This window comes from Pleurodeles waltl, chromosome 9 (genome assembly GCF_031143425.1).
Source record: "Pleurodeles waltl isolate 20211129_DDA chromosome 9, aPleWal1.hap1.20221129, whole genome shotgun sequence".
Lineage (NCBI taxonomy): Eukaryota > Metazoa > Chordata > Amphibia > Caudata > Salamandridae > Pleurodeles > Pleurodeles waltl.
The window spans coordinates 763,471,389-763,488,273 of NC_090448.1; positions in this window are offsets into that span (position 1 = coordinate 763,471,389).

The window sequence follows — 16,885 nt, forward strand, 5'->3', positions numbered from 1 at the left end:
GACCTTTGGTGTGGCGGACTTGTGTGGGTGTCTGTATTGTGGAGGATTTCTAAGTGTGGGTCATAATACCTGTAGCGGATTTCTGCTGCGCACACATATGTTGGTGGCCTTCTGCACGGCGGTCAGCAGACTTTACCACCAGGGTTGTAATGAGGGCCTTATTTACCCAACTCCTCATATAAAATGGGTAGTCGTAATAAGTTCTATATGTCAATCATCCTAACCATCCCAGCCTCTTTACACTCATGTATCTTGTTTTCTCATACCATATAAGCCACCATCTCAATGTATGTACCATATGTCTTAGCCATTCAATAGACTTGCTGTTTGCCTAGCTGTCTCCTCATATTCATTCAAACCCTGTGTCATAGAGTCCAACAGGTGAATCCATTTACATTCACGCAGATTCAAAATACCAGCTATATCACCTCCACGTTGGTTTACAGAAATTTTGCAAATCACCGCCCATCTCAAAGAATCTTGATTTTTCGTAATTGTTTAGATGTTTCCTACCTCTCAGTCCTGAGGAAGACCCTTGTTGGAGCCTGGAATTGGTCCAAGAGTTACCAGTGGGTCGAAACGTCGACGATATACTTGTAGCCTGGATTGGTTTTGTCTCTGCCTTATTTGGAATGGAGTGAAGGACCTAAGTGGGGAGATGTACCCAGATATAAATAAGTGGTGATTAACTGACAAGAATGGTCAACTAACAGGCTTCTTTTTAATTGTGGATATTAATGGATATGTGGATGATTTAGTCTTGGTTTCTGTGGTTCTAAATCACGAGCACTTTTTGTTTGGCACTTGTTTGTCCTTCTGTTCTTGTATGTGTGAGGGTAGGAATTTGTTGTAGTATCAAGTAATGGTTAGAAAATAATTGTGTTTAATCATAATAAAGAAGTTATCGTGAATGTGATTCACATCTATGCTGTATTTTTCTTTGTAAAATTATTGTTTGCCATTTGAAATTATATGATCAATGAAAATAATTGTCACCCGATGGATCAATGTTGTTTGGCACTTTAATTAACCCAGATCCTTCGGTTTATCTACTGGGTCACCCTGTGTGGTTTGTAATATGCTGTTTTGATAGCGCCATACCTAGATGTTTTCTAAATGAGTGTAACTAAAACTTTTGCATGAAGCCCAACATGCTAATTCTAATCTGAAGTTAGTGAGGTGTTTCCTCTATACATGTGAACTGACATCCTTCTAGTGTCGAACAAATGTATGTTATTTTTCTTGTTCAAATATTGCTGCTATATTAATGAGTATTTTCGCTGTTGAAATTATCGTTCTTATTGCTTTGTTTAAGTTGGAATTCTTTAGAAGGTTTGGTCAACCTGTGATGTTTCTTTACTTGTACCATTTGGTATTGAGACTAATTTTCATGACCCAAGCATTGTTAATATAGGGAAATAAACATTTTAATTGATAATAAAAGGTGTGGTTATTCGTGGCCAAATGGGCCATGGTGCGCTTTTTACTGACTCACTAATGGTTTATATTGTTTTGATACTGTTGTGTTTTGTAACTGACTCTTTATAAAATTTAAACAAGTCAAAAGGTTCATCAACCTAAGCGGTGCGTCCGCTTACTATTATCATAACAAAATAGATAAGGCGAGGGCACTCTAGCAGTTTTGGTAGCAGATCTTGATGGATATGTTTCTTTAAATGTTATTGTTACCAGGTGTTTTTGTTTGAGATTTGTTGAATCTAAATGGTTGCAGAATATGGAGAAGATGTGTCCCTAAATGCCTACGGTGACTTTCCCCGGTCATTGAGTTTGCCTATGTTTGTGGGGAGGGTTCTCAGAGTATTATTGTCGGGTTGAATGAAGTAGATTATGTGCTTGCACAGCTTTTGCAAATCGCAGGTGAATTGAGTTGTTTGAGAGGGTTTAGGGAATTTGCATACTCCAAATGATGTTGTAGAAGGGGTTTGCGTACTCCGCAGTGTGAGAGTAGAGAAGTAGGCAAACTTCACATGTGTGTGGCGCTTGGTGCTCAAAAATTGTCCAAGTGGTTGTTGGTATATGGACCCTGTGAGGTGTAAGACTCCAGACTATATTAAAGTGTATTGAGACACTTGGTTTTTGTTGTAATTTGTCTGTTTAGTAGGCCAATTGGCACGTCAAGTTTGTGAGTTAAGTTGAGTGTAAGGTCTTTTCGACTGAGATATGGTGAGTCCTGTGTGCACAGGACAGACTCATTGACCAGTTGAGAGTAAAATTTGCGGGTCAAATTTTGCTTTTGAATCTGGGGAACTGAGAGAGATAGAGTAGCTGCTAGAGCGAAAGCAGTCAGTGAAAAATCCGTAAAGTTCCTGAAGCAATTGTGATTTCCCTATCTGTAGTGAACAGACAAATAGTTTTTTTGTTTTTTTTGAGGTGCTTGCAATAATTTCGCATACGTTTTGAGTGTTTTTGAGTTTAGGACGACAAACCACAAGACTTTGTCAGCCGCTGAGTGTAAGTGTGATGTCATTTTGTGCTGTGCTAGGATACGTTGGTTATTGAGAAGGGTCGCGCACGAATTGGTGGACAAATGTGAAGTGCAATTGGTCAAGAAGGTAGACGAAAAGGATTGTGAGATTGATTTTTGACATACATTTGTGAAAATGAAGTTCTTCAAAGCTTTAAAAAGTATGGTTAGGGGAGATGAATATATTCCAGCTAGAATAGGAGGAATTTGTCCGCCAGAAGGTACTTTGGCATATATCATAATTGAAGAGAAAGTTACTGGAGCATGCCTTTGGTTAAAGCATTGGTGCAAAATTACAGGAAAGGAAGGAAGCTTAGCATTTCCTGAAAATGGAACATTTAATTTGAGAATTTTAGAGAATTTGAGACCAGTAATATATAGTTTAAAACCTCCACCAAGCCCAGCTCAGTTCAAAGCATTAGCAATCTGGGAGCTAGTAGCTAGACAACAACGAGCATTGAGGTTTGAGAGAAAAATCAGAAGAACAGAGAAGACACTAGCAGAAGGTAAGTGGGATATTGACCAGAGACAATGGAGATTAGATACCTTACATGGTATTAGGATGTTCTCTGCAATTTCAGAAGACAGTGAGAAAGAAGCAAAGAAAGCTTCTAAGAAATCGAAAGGAAGTTCATCTTCGGATGAAGAGCAGAAATCAAAAGAGGCTAAGAAGTCTCTAACTCCTGTTGAGGATTTGGACGATGATGAATTTATTTTACAGTTATTGAGAAATCATCCGCCACCATATGTAGCATAAGAAGGTCCAAGTACTAGTGTGAACTCCTCTGCACCGACACCGGTTGACATGCTACAGAGTGCAGGACAGTGTAACCCCAACAAAACTGAGAGTTCCGTACAGGCTAATCCGAAAGTGTCTCAGAGTTCAGTGCAGACTAGTCCTCTAGCACAAGTACCAATGCAGAGCAGCTTCAATCTGCCAACTGTGTCTCCAGTACAGTGTCAGTTGCCACAACCTACTGTTCTGAGGATTTATCCAGATGTGCCTATTGTAGATGCGGCAACCAATCTAATAGTGCCAACAGGACAGGTTAACCAGAAATCAATGTTGGTTCAGACAGAGCCAACTCCACTATTACTTCCTCAAGTGCAGCCACAAGCAATTCCAAAGTATACTCCTTTAACAGGCACGCAGACAGATTTGTCTTTATTAATGAGCCAGAACACAGGTGTAATGCAGTCTCAAAACGCAACTGCTAGACCAAGTCCAGATGCTGTGTCTGTACCTGTTACTACTGGTCCAGTCACACCATTGTTTGCCCAGGGTAACAATGGCACAAGTGGACAGGGAAGTTTAAATCAGAGTTTGGTGGGAGGGGGAATAAGTGAAAATACCAGTATAGTCTCACCTGTGGGACAGACTTTTGATGGAACAGGGTCATTGTTAGACTTGAGCCCTCTTAAAGCTCCTTCGAACACTGAAACAGGGTCGTCCATTGGCAATAACATGAAATTACTGACACCTCAACCTCCGAGTTTAACTGTACAACAGCTGCCTGGTACTCAGCCAAATAATGGCTCATTACAGGGTTTGACAGCTCAGCAACCAACCAAATAGTTAGAAAAGCTGAATACTCCACAAGATGCTTCTATTAGAGGGAATTATGTCAGCTGTACTAGGCTTTCATTGGAAGCGGTGAACTTGTCGAGGGAACAATAGGTATAAATAGACTAGAGTCTAACAATAAAGCAGAGTTGCGATATTTATGCCCGAGAATCACAAAAGAGGCGGATGGGGTACACACGAGGTTAGCAGAGATACCAGATGAACACGGGATAGACCATTAAAAAATGAACTTTCTGAAAAGAAGTTACAGGCTAGATTTTGAGGAAAAAGACATCGAACACATGAGATCTGCAGGGATGAAAATGCACCTTAGAGAGTTGCTTCAAAGTATCCAGATATGGAGAGCATTAGATAAATGGAAAGGCAGATGTGAACAAAAAGGACAAACCAAAAAAGGTCCTGATACCTCTCCTGCAGAAGCACTGCAGAATTGCGAAGCAGTAGAAGTTTTACCAATGAGAGATTCCAGGAGGGAATTTTGTACATGTCCCTTTAAGCAGAAGTGACATTTTGTCGTTTACAAATGACTATCCCAGGCAGAGGGAGAAACAAATAGAATGGTATCAGCAGACAGACAGGTTTGTGAAACTTGCAAAATGCCTGTTGGAGGATTTGAGCACTCTTTTATAAATTGTTGTTCCAGTAGATTTATGGATTGAATGCAAAATGAGTGTAGATTGGCCAACAAGTGAGCTGCCGAGAGATCCAGCAGCAGGTACACCGTCCCCTGAAGTAATGAAAGCTATAAAGTCATTGAATTTCTGAAAATGAGAATTTTGTCAGAAAACATGGATTGGCAGCGCATAGACAGGACAGCTCAGGAAGCGAAAGAATCAGTTCATGCATACTATGAGAGGTTGTTGAAAGCATTTAAACATTACAATGGTACAGAAACAATTGAGCCGAAAGACATGATTCACTTTGTGCTCAGATTTGTTGAGGGACTCAGACCAGAAATTAGTCAGATGATTAAGAGTAATTTGATTTGCTGGCAAGCCGATTGCAGTATGCGAAATACGGTAGTGATGAGATTGAATTGAAACAAAAAAACTTGAAAGAGAAAGAAATGGTGATACAGATCAAGGCTGCACAGAAAGGGATTCAGGGAAGTTTTCAGCCTCAGCAGCAGCAGGGAAATATGCTGTTTTAGAATGTAGGCAGAGGTAGAGGTCGTGGTGGAACGGGAAGTGTTCATCGTGGTCCTAATAAGAATACAGTAATGATAGAAGGAGAGCCACAAGGAAAGAGAATGTTCCCTTGTCATGTTTGTGGGGGAATCGGGCATTGGAAACAGGAGTGTCCGATGGTAAATCATGGAGGTGTTGTTCAGCAAGTGAATGATGTCAATTCTTTTAAAAATATGAGAGGACCGAGAATGAGAGGTCAAAATACAAATTTTCAGAATAATGTAAATCTATGCAGGGTTTCCAACCTTTACAGCACATGCAAATTGTACAGCCATTACAAGTACAAATGTCCCAGTTACAGCAGATGCAGCCACAGGTGCAAATGGTGCCTGGACAACAAATTCAAATGCATAGGCAGCAAATCCAGATACCTCAAGCCCCTATTGATCAGCAGCAAGTGAAGTTTTCTCAGATGGTCACAGGTCAAAGAGTGAAACAGAGTAATAATACTGTACAACAATTTCCACTACACAATGAGGATGAAATAAACGATGATTGGGTGTCTGAGAGTTCAGATGAGGAAGAGTGTGTGATGGCTGCTTCTTTACAAGTGGATCAGAAAGGTCCTTATGTGAAATGAAAGGTGAATGGTCAAGTTTTTGGTTGACACTGGACCTACACGTTCGATAGTGAGATCTACAGAGGTTCCAGACCTGCCCTTATCAGGGAAGACAGTTCAGATTGTAGGGGTTGCTAATCAATATTTGACTAACCCAATTACAGAACCAGTCTTGTTTAAATTGACAATTTTAAGGGTTTGCACAAATTTGTGGTTTGTGATTCAGGTCTCGTGTCCTTTATAGGAAGGGTTTTATTGTGCAAAACAAGATGTTTACCTACCTGTTCAGATGAGGGTATTGAAATTCAAACAAAAACAAACAGTGATGACGAAGAAGACCCGATACTTACTATTAACAATGAGTCAGTGACCGAAGAATTTCCTTTGATCAGTTTCGATGAGTCAGTGAATGAGGAAGCCCCTTTGATTAGTTTCTTTCCAGTTTTTGCAGTGAAAGATCTTCCTGCTTATTTACAGAAAAGTGTTATGACTAAGGTTTGGAATTTTTAAGGAAAGGACATTGGGTTGATAAAAGGAGCTGAGCCAGTTAGAGTCGCAGTTAAGCCCAATGCAGTTTTTCTCTCAGACTCTACAATACCCATGGCAAAAGATGCATTCAAGGGTTTGAAACCGTTAATAGGAGAGTTTGTAGACAAGGGAATTTTAAAAGAAGTATTGGGTAGCCAGTGTAATTCACCAATAATGGGACTGTGCAAGCCCTGTGGGAAAATTCGACTTGTGCAGAATTTGAGAAAAATAAATTACATAGTGGTCAAGTGCTACCCAGTAGTGGCAAATCCAGCTGTGATTATGTTTCTGATCCCATGCAATGCTGAATGGTTCACTGTGGTGGACTAATGTCAGGCGTTCTTTTCTGTGCCTCTTCATGAGGACAGCAGATATCTTTTTTGTTTTAAATTCCTAAACAGGGTCTACTGTTGGTGTAGAAATTCTACAAGGGTTTTCAGAGTCACCATCTATTTTCAACCAGATCTTGAAAAAGAATTTGGAATCATTAGTGATACCTTATCAGTCAACATTGGTGCAATACATTAATGATCTGCTAATCGTGCCCAGGACTAGAGAAGGGTGCAAATATGATACGATTGCATTGTTGAACTTATTGGGAGACAATGGTCATAAAGTGTTCCCGGCTAGATTGCCATAAAGAAGTAAAACACTTTGGTCATTTGACTGAGAAAGGAACTAGGAACATTTCCAGAGAGAGAGTTGGAACTATTTTGCAAATGCAACCACCAACCGCTCAGAAAGATGTGAGGATGTTTTTGGGAATGGTGGGTTACTGCCGCCAAAGGATCCCACATTTTTCAGTTCTCTTAAAGCCCTTACAGAAGCTGACTCATAAGGATGTTTCCGATCCTATAATGTTGGATGAAGCGTGTATTAAAGCATTTACGGATTTGAAAGAGAGTTTATGCCAAGCTCCAGCTTTGGGAATGCCTGATTACACAAAACCTTTTTAGTTGTTTTTTCATGAACGAGATGCATGTTCTTTGTCTGTCTTGACTCAAACTCATGGTGGTGCGAATTGCTCAGTAGCATATTATTCAGCCTCTTTGGATCAGGTCGCAACAGCTTTACCAGCTTGTTTGCGGTCCATTGCAGCAGTTGAGCAGAGCCTTGCTCAGAGCGAGAGTATAGTAATGGGTTATCCCCTTACTGTAATGGTTTCCCATTCAATTGAGATTTTGCCTACTACGTCCAAAACCCATTATCCGACCAGCTCTAGGTTGACCAGAAACAAATCAGTAATCCTGGGATCACCTAATGTAACTATTGAGAGATGTACAGTGCTTAACCCAGCAACCATACTTCCAAATGAGAATATAGATATTGATAAATTGGATGCCATTGAACATGACTGTCTGGAAATTACAGAATTATGCACAAAACCCAGAGCCAATATTAGAGATACTTGCCTGGAAGAGAATGACCATATGATTTTTGTTGATGTTTCCTGCCTGAGAGATAATGTGGGCACATTGAGAGCAGGATACGCACTGTGGACTATCGCGGGCATATTGGAAGCTTCATGGCTTCAAGGAGTGTTTTCTGCACAAGTGACAAAACTGGTGGCTCTTACTAGAGCATGCCACATTTCAACTCAATTGAAAGTCGCTATTTACACAGACAGCCAATATGGATTCAACATTGTGCACGACTTTGGCCAATTGTGGACACACAGAGGTTTCCTGACCTTTTCTGGCTCACCAATAAGAAATGGTGAATGAATACATGAGTTGTTAAAAGGGATTCAAATGCTTGAAAAGATTGCTGTGGTGAAATGCAGTGGACATCAGAGGTCACAGGATTACATGTTAATGGGTAATGCATATGCAGATCAAGTTGCAAAGTTTTGTGCCTTGAACAGCATATCCTACAGAGGAGAATGGGAACTGTTACCTGAAAATAATGAGATCTATGCAAATTATGTGATGCATGTTATTGACACTTTGGAGGAGTTAAAAGCTCTACAAGATAATGGTGGTCATTACAACCCTGGCGGTCGGTGTTAAAGCGGCGGTAAGAACGCCAACAGGCCGGCGAAAAAAAAAATGGAATTACGACTGTGGCGGAAACCGCCAACAAAGATAGCCACTTTAACACTCCGACCGCCACGGCGGTACAAACAAACAGCTTGGCGGTCACCGCCAACAGACAGGCGGAGGACAATGTACCGCCCACAGTATCACAACCTACCAATCCGCCACCTTTTCCGGTGCAGATTCACCACAAACAAAAACACAGCGGAAACAGGACTTCGAAGGGAAAACGCTCACCTCAACACACCCCACGAGGAATCCGGACGCCATGGAACCCGAACTCCACATCCTGCCAGCCCTTATCTTCTTGCTCCTCTACCAGGAGCACAAACGCCAGCGGCGAAGACCACGGTGAGTACTGCACCTACGACACAGGGGAGGGGGGAGGGAAAAAGCAGGGACACACACACGTAACACGCAACACCCCCACCCACGACAACACACACACTAATACAACATGATACATAACAGTTACACCCCCCCAACTCCCCTGGAAGAATGCAAGGACAAAAGGAAATGAGTGTAACCATTGTAATATATTAAAATCCAGTACGCAAAAATATATATATATACACACTATAAACAAAATATATACCAAGAATAGTAGTCCAGGTAGTGCTCCATTGAAGTCCGTGGAACACTGGACCCACACGTTATGGGCGAAGCCCACACTCAATCCCTGAAATGACGGAGGGAACACTGCAGGGGCATCAGATAGCAATAAAACAGGCACCTCAGGGGGAAGGGAAAGGGGGGGCACCTCAGCCGGTTGAGTGCACGACGCCAAATCCACGAGGGGGGCACATGCCCACTGTTCCATCCTGGGGAGTGCAAAGCCACAGTCTCTCAAGTCTCTACAGTGGGTGGGTTGCCCACTGTTCCATCCTAGGGAGTGCAAAGCCACAGTCTCTCAAGTCTCTACAGTGGGTGGTTTGCCCACTGTTCCACCCTGGGAAGTGCAAAGCTACAGTCTCTCAAGTCTCTACAGTGGGTGGTTTGCCCACTGCTATATCCTGGGGAGTGCAAAGCCACAGTCTCTCAAGTGGATAACAGTCTCCACTGCTTCTGGAGGGGGCATTGTGCCCTAAGTGCTTCATCCTGCCAAGGACAGAGGTAGTGGATGTTTTTCTCCACTGGTTCTGGAGGGGGCTTTGTGCCCAGAGTGCTTCATCCTGCCAAGAACAGAGGTAGTGGATGTTATACTCCACTGGTTCTGGAGGGGGCTTTGTGCCCAGAGTGCTTCATCCTGCTCGTGACGGACTCAGTAGCGTCAGTGCCCTTGGTGCTCTTGGGCCAGCGGTACTTGTTGCGGCAGTGTCATTGGCAGCGGTGCTTGTTGCGGCGGTGCCCTGTTCAGCGGTGCTTGTGGCGGAGGGGTCCTTTGCAGTGACTCAGCTGCTGACGGTCCTGTCTGGCCCAGCGGGGCTGGTGCTGGCGGTCCTTCATGGCCCAGCGGGGCTGGTGCTGGCGGTCCTTCATGGCCCAGCGGGGCTGGTGCTGGCGGTCCTGTCTGGCCCAGTGGGGCTGGTGCTGGCGGTCCTGTCTGGCCCAGCGGGGCTGGTGGTCCTGTCCTGGGCAGCAGGGCTGGTGCTGGCGGTCCTGTCCTGGGCAGCAGGGCTGGTGCTGGCGGTGGCCTCCTGGGCAGCAGGGCTGGTGCTGGCGGTGGCCTCCTAGGCAGCAGGGCTGGTGCTGGCGGTGGCCTCCTGGGCAGCGGGGATGATGGCGGTGGCCTCCTGGGCAGCTGGGCTGGTGCTGGCGCTGGCGGTGGCCTCCTGGGCAGCGGGGATGATGGCTGTGGCCTCCTGGGCAGCGGGGATGATGGCTGTGGCCTCCTGGACAGCAGGGCTGGTGCTGGCGGTGGCCTCCTGGACAGCAGGGCTGGTGCTGGCAGTGGCCTCCTGGGCAGTGGGGATGATGGCGGTGGCCTCCTGGGCAGCGGGGATGATGGTGGTGGCCTCCTGGGCAGCAGGGCTGGTGCTGACGGTGGCCTCCTAGGCAGCTGGGCGGGTGGCGGTGGCCTCCTGGGCTGCGGGGATGATGGCGGTCTTCTCCGCCGTGCTGCTCTTCCCAGACTTGTTGACTTTCTTGTGGCCCTTCCCCACCTTGGAAGGTGTCGCAGCTGACTCCACACTCCCACCTGTACCCCTGGGAGCAGCTTTGGTGGCTGGAGTCTTCCCCCTCACCCGCCAGGCACTGGCCAGCTTTTGATGCTTGACAGGTGGGGGACTGTTCGTGCTGTGGCTCCGTGCCACACTGGCTGCCCTGGTGGCCGGTGCACTCCAGATTCCGGTGACTACAGGCACCACTGGTCCGGGAGGTGTTGTGGGTGAGGTGCTAGGTTGGGACCTTGAGAGTCGGGCTCTAGGAGACGGACGGGGTGGGGGAGGTGAGGGAAAGAGGTCAAGGTTGGACAGGAAAAGTTTCTTGGGAACACTGGGACGGGTAGCTGGAGGGGTTTTGGGAGTGGAGGAAGAGGTTGTGGTTGTAGGAGGTGTTCGTTTGGTGACTTTGGGTGAAGGTGCATGCGCTGGAGGCTGTCGTGAGGTGGATGGCTGTTGGGTGGGTGTGTGCCTGCGTTTGTGTATCTTGGGAGGTTGCGTCACAGACACACTGGGAGAGGACACAGGTGACGTGTGAACGGCAGTTGGGGTGGTGACTGCACGTGAGCGGGGTGTGGTGGTGTGTGTGCTGGTGATGGAAGTAGTGGCTGTAGATGTAGTGCATGCAGGTGTGAGTGGAGACAAGACTGGGAGGGAGGAGGGGGACACAGTGGAGGCAGTGGATGTTGGTGTGTCTGCATGTGTGTGATGCTTGCGTGAGTGCCTGTGGGATGTGTGGTGCTTATGTTTGCCTGAGCTTCCCTTGTGTGTTGAGGTGTGTTGAGGTGTGTGCATGCTGGTCTGAAGGTGTGGTTGGGATAGGCTGAGGTAGAGGCGATTGGGTCTGGGTGGAGGAAATTGGATGGGGGAGGCTAGAGACAGGGACAATGGCTGCCATCAGTGCTGAGGCCAGAGTCTGAAAAGCTCGCTGAAGGGCCGCCTGACCAGAATGAATGCCCTCCAGGAATGCATTTGTTTGTTGCAACTGCCTTTCTACACCCTGGATGTCATTCAAAATAGTAGACTGCCCAACAGTGAGGGTCCTGAGGAGGTCAATGGCCTCCTCACTGAGGGCAGCAGGGGTGAATGGGGCAGGGCCTGAGGTGCCTGGGGCGAAGGTGATGCCCATCCTCCTGGGTGAGCGGGCACGGGGCAAAGGCTGAGGGGCTGCTGGGAGGGCGGTGCTGGTAGGGGGGTGGCGGCTGTACCTGTAGATGCGGGGGCACAGATGTTGCCGCCACCACAAGGGAGCTCCCATCAGAGGACGAGTCCGTGTCACCGGTATCAGCTCCTATCCCCGCCGTGGAGCTCCCCTCGCCCTCTGTCCCACTGGTGAACTCTGAGTCCGTTGTCTCGCCCTCCAGGGCCATGTGGGATGCCGCTCCCTCCTGCTCCGGAGACCACAAAAAGGGGGTCGACAGAAGAAAGACATGTTGAGTGCATGCAGTACCGCTACCGTTGGCGAACACGACAGACACAGAAGCCCCCTGCACTACGCAGCACACTTGGGCTCCACTGTTCAATCCCTGGGACATGGCCTACAAGGCTATGGCCGACATCTGCACACATGGATGACACAGGAGCCTGACTAGGTGTACTTGGCACTGTACACAGGTTGGGTGGGGTGCCACAGGGTCTGCCAGAACAAGGGGACCTAACTAGCACACTCGCCCTGGCCTAGGGAAACCCACAGCCCACCTCCCCTACACAGACACCTCCACTGCACGCAAAATCAGCAGAATGAGAGTGTACTCACCTGCTTGTGGCTGCTGTAATGCCCTCAAGCACCCATCCAACTCCGGGTACGCCACCGCCAGGATCCTGAACATCAGGGGGGTGATGGTGCGACAGGTACCCCTCCAATGTTGGGAGGCCATCCCCAGCTGGGCCTCCACCGTCTTCTTGCTCCAGCGGCGAATGTCCTCCCACCTCTTACGGCAGTGGGTGCTCCGTCTGTGGTAGACCCCCAGGGTCCGGACGTCCTTGGCGATGGCACGCCAAATATCCTTTTTCTGGTGGGCGCTGACCTACATGAATGGTACAGGGGGAAAAGAAAAGTTATTACCAACTGCACCATCACAGTCATTGGCCCCCATCCCTACCCTTGCCATGTGGCACATGCACTCACTGTCGTTTCATGCACGCCTCAATCTCCCCCCCCATCTTTCATCCACCCCACTCCACACAGGCATAGCCCATACAGCATGCTCCCAGTGTACTTACCTGTTTGTCTGGAGGACCGTAGAGTAGCGTGTACTGGGGGAGGACCCCATCTACGAGTTTCTCCAACTGCTCCGATGTGAGGGCAGGGGCACTTTCCCCAGACGCACGAGCCATTGTCTCTTCCAGACCGAAGTCACAGCAGCACTTGCAGTGTAGGTCCTCTCCTGTCGAAGATCAGGTATCGAGTGATTGAACAGATAGAAAATGGCGGTCACGTCCGCGGTGGTGCGTACCGTCACTGCCAGCGTTCATCCTCATTGGCTCCTGGGACCCATAGAGTCCAATGTTAACCAATGCAGAATTGTGCCGCGGTCTTCGACCGCCTACCGCGACGGTGTACAACGCCAGCCAGTTACCTCACATCCGATTGTCCCACTTTACAGGTCTGGAATCCGCCATTTCATGGGCCCACATGGCTTAATTTTTCACTGCGTCACACATACCTAGGCCTTGCCTCAACACTCATACAGGCCAAATTTCAGATTAGGATTCGTGTTCTGTGTAAACTGTGGGTACGTACCTCTGAGTTGGTTGACTCTGTGCTCGCTGTTGTCCTTCATAGGCACCGTCCGCTGGGACATGTGAGGAGATGGCGGCATCCTCCGGTGTACAGACCGCTGGTGGACCTGTCGACAATGGAGGAAAGACATGTGATCATCACCTACAGGCTTGATCGTGCCACAATCCTGGAACTGTGTGCCCAGTTGGAGCCAGACCTGATGTCATCTATCCGCCATCCCACAGGAATCCCCCCTCAAGTGCAGGTGCTGTCAGTACTCCATTTCCTTGCAAGTGGGTCATTTCAAACAACATTGGCCATAGCAACAGGGATGTCCCAGCCTATGTTTTCCAACGTGTTGTCCAGAGTGTTGTCTGCCCTGCTGAAACACATGCGGAGCTACATTGTTTTCCCTCAGGGGGAGGATTTGCCTACAGTGAAAGGTGACTTCTATGCCCTGGGACATATCCCCAACATCATAGGTGCCATTGATGGTACACATGTGGCTTTGGGACCCCCCCGCAGCAGTGAACAGGTGTACAGAAACCGGAAGAGTTATCATTCCATGAATGTGCAGATGGTGTGTTTGGCAGACCAGTACATCTCCCATGTGAATGCATAATTCCCTGGCTCAGTGCATGATGCTTACATCCTGCGGAATAGCAGCATCCCTTATGTGATGGGTCAACTCCAGAGGCACCATGTGTGGCTATTAGGTGAGCACCTGGAAGCAAGTCAGTGGGAATGGTTGTCTGGGTCTGGGGATATCCCTACAGGTTAGTGTGTGTCTAACACTTGTCCCTCGCCATTTGCAGGTGACTCTGGTTACCCCAACCTGTCATGGCTACTGACCCCAGTGAGGAATCCCAGTACAAGGGCAGAGGAATGCTACAATGAGGCCCATGGGCGAACTCAGCGGATAATAGAGCGGACCTTCGGCCTCCTGAAGGCCAGGTTCAGGTGCTTACATATGACAGGTGGATCCCTATTCTACTCACCAAAGAAGGTGTGCCAGATCATCGTGGCCTGCTGTATGCTTCACAACTTAGCTTTGCGACGACAGGTGCCTTTTCGGCAGGAGGATGGTCCAGATGGAGGTGTTGTTGCAGCTGTGGAGCCTGTGGACAGTGAAGACGAGGAAGCAGAAGAAGAGGACATCGACAACAGGAACTCAGTGATCCTGCAATATTTCCAGTGAGACACAGGTAAGAATACAAACATGCCTAGTACATGTACTTTAACACTACTACCTCTCTACTGTCTGTCCTTTTCACCCAGTGTATGGTCACTGAGTTGTCACTTTCCCTTACGATTACACAGATGTGGGTCCCACTGTGTGACATCTGCTGTGTTTCCTCATGTCTAGAGCTGTGTGACATAGGTATGTTGACATTACATTTGAAAGAGCATTTTGACACTGTAATTGCTAATACACTATTTCGAAATCACAGACTGAGTCCAGATTGTTTTGTGCTTCAAGGGTGTTTATTTAAGTGCTCAATATTGGAGGGGGTTGTAAAATGGTGAGGGGCGGATGGTGGAGGAATGTCCATGGCAGATTCCAGTCTATTAGTCTCACAGGTGCATTGCCCAAATGGGCATAGGAAGTGGAGCTGGGGCAGTTTGAGGATGGACAGGGTGACAAGGTGGGACAGAAGGATGACATTCAGGGTGGTCTCATTTCTTGGCAGTGGTCTTGGAATCGTTCTCTGTCTTTGTCCTGCATCTCAGGGACCGTTTGCGGGATGGTTCTCCCTCTGCAGGGGGTGGGGTGCTGGTGTGGTTGTCCTGTGGCGGGGCGTCCTGTCCACTAGCGCCGGCGGAGGTGGTGGGCAGTTCATCGTCGAGACCAGTGTCAGGGGCCCCTTGTTGTGCCACAGTGTCCCTCCTGATGTTGAGTACTTCCTTCAGCACCCCTAAGATGGTGCCCACGGTGGAATTGATGGATCTGAGTTCCTCCCTGAAGCCCAAATACTGTTCTTCCTGCAGGCGCTGGGTCTCCTGAAACTTGGCCAGTACCGTTGCCATCGTCTCCTGGGAGTGAAGGTAGGCTCCCATGATGTTGGAGAGGTGCCTCGTGGAGAGTGGGTTCCCTTGGCCTGTCCTCCCCCTGTCGCACAGCAGCCCTCCCAGTTCCCCTGTTTCCGTGGGCCTCTGTCCCCTGAACCGTGTGCCCACTACCACTGCCCCCAGGTCCCTGTTGTGGTTGGGGTGGTGGGTTAGCCTGGGTTCCCTGTAGTGGTGGACACACTGCTGATTGACGTGTCCTGGGGACAGAGGTATGGGCCCGCTGGGTGGGTGCTGTGCTGGTGTTTCCAGAGGGGGGAAGCTCTGTGGTGGCCTGTGACTGTGTGAGGGGAACCGACTGTCCCGAGGTCCCCGATGGGCCGGGCTGGTCATCTAGATCCAGTTGGACAGAGCTGCTGTCATCACTGTGGGCCTCTTCTGTTGGTGGTGTGGACATGTGTGGACCCTCCTGTCCGGTGACGTTGGGTAGGGGTCCTGCAGGGGTATAAAAGGATGTTTATTACATCTTTGTGTGCTATGGTGTGCAATAGGTGGGTGACCGTGTACCCCAGTGCTTGCATTCCTGTGTGGGGCCTTGTGTGATGGTGGTTTAGGGGGGTGTATGGGTATGTGCAGTGGCAATGCTTTGGTGATGGGTGTCCATGCTTTGTTGTTGCATGCAGGGCTTTGCGTTAGGATGTGTGGTTTGTGATGTTGGGACATTTGTGAGGAGTTGGAATGACTGGGGTGAGGGTGGGGGTATGTGATAGCATGCAAGTAGGGTGGGGGATGTAATAGTTAAGATTTGACTTACCAGAGTACATTCCTCCATCTACTCCTGCGAGGTCCTCAGGAGGCAGAATCGCCAAGACTTGCTCCTCCCATGTTGTTAGTTGTGGGGGAGGAGGTGGGGGTCGCCCGCCAGTCCGCTGAACCGCAAGGTGGTGTCTTGAGACCACAGAACGCACCTTCCCCCGTAGGTCGTTCCACCCCTTCCTGATGTCATCCCTATTTCTTGGGTGCTGTCCCACTGCGTTGACCCTGTCCACTATTCTTCTCCATAGCTCCATCTTCCTAGCTATGGAGGTGTGCTGCACCTGTGATCCGAATAGCTGTGGCTCTACCAGGGAGATTTCCTCCACCATGACCCTGAGCTCCTCCTCAGAGAACCTGGGGTGTCTTTGCCGTGCCATGGGGTGGTGTGGATGATGTGTGGGGTGGTGTGTGTAGTGACAAGTGGGGTGATATTTAGTGGTGTGTTGTGTGAGGTGCGTGGAAGTTATGTGGGTGATGGTATTGTGTGCCTGTGGATGCTTGGTAGTTGTTTGTGGTGTCTCTCTCTGGCCTTCTCTCTGTAATTCTGGTCGTAGGGGTTTGTGGGTGATGTGGGTGTGTGTTTTATATTGTAATGGGTGTGTGGGAGTGGTGTGTGTATGTGTATCAGGTGTGTGTATTTCGATTTGTCCAATGTGGTAGTGTTTTGTAAATGTGTGTGTATTTTGAGCGCGGCGGTGTGTACCGCCAATGGAATACCGCGGTTGAAGGACCACCACGTGGATTCGTGTGTCGTGATAGTGTGGGCGTATTTCTGTTGGCGTGACGGTGGAGGTTTTGTTTTCGCCAGTTTATCACTGGGCTTTGGTGTGGCGACTTGAGTGGGTGTCTGAATTTTGGCGG